The 3,968-nt window shown below is 41.8% G+C and overlaps 1 pseudogene; it reads right to left on the bottom strand.

Moving 5' to 3' along the window:
- Window positions 1-2,225: 2,225 nt before the first annotated feature.
- On the bottom strand, window positions 2,226-3,197 carry LOC104994588 (annotated as a pseudogene).
- Between the last annotated feature and the right edge of the window lie 771 nt (window positions 3,198-3,968).

The raw sequence follows: 3,968 nt of genomic DNA, 5'->3' as shown, positions 1-3,968 counted from the left end.
ACTGTTTCCCCATCTATTTCCCATGAAGTGATGGGACCAGATGCCATGATCTTCGTTTTCTGAATGTTGAGCTTTAAGCCATCTTTTTCACTCTCCTCTTTCACTTTCATCAAGAGACTTTTTAGTTCCTCTTCACTTTCTGCCATAAGGGTGGTGTCATCTGCATATCTGAGGTTATTGATATTTCTCCTGGCATTAAGAATCCTAATTATAAAAGACAAAGTTCTCTTAGTTTAGCTGTTTATATAATAAGCAAAGTCATAGACATAGGATGAAAAAAATTCCATTTGGGGGCCACAGATGGCCCCTGTGAGGTAGTGGGACTCCTAACTTTCCTGTATGTTTCTAACAATTTTGCTTTTTCTTCCTTTGAATGCCATGTTGTTGTCTAGTTGCTCAGTCATGTCCGGCTCTTTGCAAACACCATAAACTGTAGCCCGACAGACTTCTCTGTCCATGGGATTTTCTAGCCAAGAATACTGGAGTGGAGTGCCATTTCTTTTTCCAGGGGATCTTCCCAATCCAGGGGTCGAAACTGTGTCTCTTGCATTGGCAGGCAAATTCTTTACTGCTGAGCCACCAGGGAAGCCCATCAGATGCCATACACTTGAATTTTTTTTTAAAGGTGTAGGATGATGATTCTATCTTCTATGTGGGTAACATTTTTCTCGAGATACAGTGTGACCAACTTTTGACTTGAATTCCACTGTGTCTGATGTTAAACTTGAACTCCTGTTTCTTTCGTTTTTGTAAAAAATTAATTAATTGATTTTTGGCTATACTGGGTGTTTGCTGCTGCGAGTGGGCTTTCTCTAGATGCTGAGAGCCGGGGCTGCTGTCTAGTTGCAGCACTCGGGCTTCTCACTGGGGTGGATTCTCTTTTCGTGGAGCATGGACTCTAGAGCACAGGTTCAGCAGTTGTGGTGCACAGGCTTAGTTGCTTCATGACATGTGGAATCTTCCCAGACCAGGGATTGAACCTATGTCCTCTGCATTGGCAGGCAGATTCTTAACCACTGGACCACCAGGGAAGTACTGAACTGTTTGTTTTTGTTAGAAATGACCTGGAACATCTTTGTCTTCAGTGTTCACTGCTAATGTTGGGCACTTGTTTAGGTGACAGAGGGAGCAGGTCTTAGGGAGGGTGCAAGTGGCCAGGCTCAAACCAACCTCTTCTAGGAAAACCTTCCTGACTTTGAAACTGCCTTCATTATACAGCTGTTAATTGCATTTCATTTGGCCTGTGGACTGTTGTCTGTGCAAGATCTGTGATTACAGTTCACCATGGATCTTCTGTCTACTGAGCTGGGGTGGTGGGTTCCTTGGATGATAGGATGATAGGATTAATCTGCAGAGTTCTGAGGCAACCATCCACAGACTGAACTTTCCCACTTAGCATTTTTTCTGGTGAATGCTTCAAAGTTGCAAAAACCGCTCCTTCCCCTGAAGAATTTGCTATCGTTTTGGGCTTTCTGTCCCCTGTGGAGATGCTAATTCTGCAAGTGTGATGTCAAGAGCATGTTTGCCATTTTAAGCCAAGACATGGAAGTAACCTAAATGTCCATCAACAGAGGAATGGATAAAGAAGATGTGATATATGTGTGTGTGTGTGTGTGTGTATACATGTACATGGCTGAATATTACTCAGCCATTAAAAAGAATGAAATAAAGCCATTTGCAGCAAGATGGATGGACCTAGAGACTGTCATACTGAGTGAAGTCAGTCAGAGAAGGAGAAATAGCATATGACATCCCTTACATGTGGAATCTAAAAAGAAATGATACGGACAAACTTACTAACAAAACAGAAAGAGATTCATAGTCCTAGAGAAAGAAATTATGGTTGCCTGTACACACTGCTATGTTTAAAATGAATAACAACAAGGACCCACTGTATGGACATGGAACTCTGCTCAGTGTTACGGGGTAGCCTGGATGGGAGGGGAGTTTGGGGGAGACTGTGTACATGCGTGTGCTTGGCTGAGTCCCTTTGTTGTTTACCTGAAACTATCACAACTTTGTTAATCGGCTATACCCCAATACAAAATGAACAGTTTAAAGAAAAAAAGAAAGAACATGTTTGTGATTTTAAAAATTTTGTTGTAGAGAATTAGAGGTCCAGTTACTTAGTATTGGGATAACATTTGCCATTATTTGTATGTTTTTTTAACTAATTAAGAAACTTCTAAATATTATTTTTTTCTTTTAGTTTTCTTTGCATTTATTTATTTATTTTTTTTTGTGGCATAATATTCCTTGGCCATGTTTATATACTTCAGTTTCTTCTGGGATATCTTTTTCTTCTGTGCAACCTCCCCTTCCAGTTTAGGAATAATCTGTTCTTTTTCAGTGAGGATCGTCTCCATGTGGCAGGGAGCGCTCACGTAAGGGTTGACCATGAGCTCTATAAGTCCTGAGCCTCCCCTTGGCGGCTTGGTTCACAAGGATGTGCTCCATGACCAGAGAGTCTACACCTAAGCCCTTAAGTTCAGCATCACTCTCTGCATTTTTGACCATGTGCAGTACAAAGTCAACTCTCTTTGTAGGCCACTGGCCCTGTGTCCAGCCCCACTGTTGGGCCAGTGCACACCCACCAACTCCACCATTGTAACAGTGGAAAGGCACACACTGCTTCTTTAAAGTGACATCCTTCAGATGTGTGTGTGTGTGTGTGTGCTCAGTCGTTCGTTAGTGTCTGACTCTTTGTGACCCCATGGACTGTAGCCCACTAGGCTTCTCTGCCCACGGAATTCTCCAGACAAGAATACTGGAGTGGGTTGCCATTTGCTCCTGCAGAGGATCTTCCTGATCCAGGGATTGAACCCACATCGCTTGTGTTTCCTGTATTGGCAGGCTGATTCTTTACCACTGAACACCCTGGGAAGCCATCCTGCAGATACGTGGTGGCTTTTCAGTTATGCATACCCTTAGTGGCCTGGGCAGTTTCCTGAATGTTAAAGTGAACAGGAAGATTTGAACCTCTTGATTTGCATGATTTTGTGGGGTTTTCTGGATCAAGTGAATAGCATACCATTTTTAAAGGTCACCTCAGGCTGCTTACTGGAAAACCCTAAATGTTATTTTTCCCTCAACGTTTTTTTTTTTTTTGGCCATGTCCAGGGGACTTGTGAAATTTTAGATCTCCAACCAGGGGTGGAAACTGGGCCCTCAGCAGTGGAAGCATGAAGTCTTAGCCACTGAACCACCAAGGAATTTCCCCTCAGCATTTTAGTTTGAACACTTTTAAATATAGAGAAAATTTGAAAGAGTTTTGCAGTGAACACCTATATACCTATGTTTAGGAGCTGGTCAGTAATAGTCTTTAAGTTTTGCTGTTAGCAGATGTTAAACATTTTAGATGTTTGAAGGAAATAATTATGAATGTGACAAAGATTTAGCTATAAGGTGCTTATTGATGTCCAAGCATAAAATTGGAAAAATTCTGAATGTTTAATTAATCATTGTTTTTTTAATCCTGCCGTTATATTAGAATCTCTTGGGAAGCTTAAAAAAATACTGGTGGCTGGACCCCTTCCCCAGATTCATAATTAATTGTTCTGAGGCAGGGCTTGGGCAATAATTCTAATGTGCAGGTAGGATTGAGAACTTCGGGGATAAAAAATACATTTAGGAGTTATTATATAATAAGGAATGGGGGCTTCCCGGGTAGCTCAGCTGGTAAAGAATCTGCCTGTGATGCAGGAGACCCCAGTTCGATTCCTGGATTGGGAAATTCCCCTGGAGAAGGGAATGGCAACCCACTCCATTATTCTTAGCTGGAGAATCCCCATGGACAGAGGAGGCTGGGGGGCTATAGTCCCTGGGGTTACAAAGAGGCAGACATGACTGAGTGACTAAGCACAGCACAGCACATATAAAGAAATACTTTGAAAAAAAAAAAAAAAGAAATACTTTGGAGCCATCAAAATGATGCTATGGAAGAATATGTGTTGACATAGGAAAATGTT

Source organism: Bison bison, unplaced genomic scaffold (assembly GCF_000754665.1).
Source record: "Bison bison bison isolate TAMUID 2011002044 unplaced genomic scaffold, Bison_UMD1.0 scf7180017849896, whole genome shotgun sequence".
NCBI classification, from domain to species: Eukaryota; Metazoa; Chordata; class Mammalia; order Artiodactyla; family Bovidae; genus Bison; species Bison bison.
This window is presented reverse-complemented; position numbering and strand designations above follow the sequence as displayed.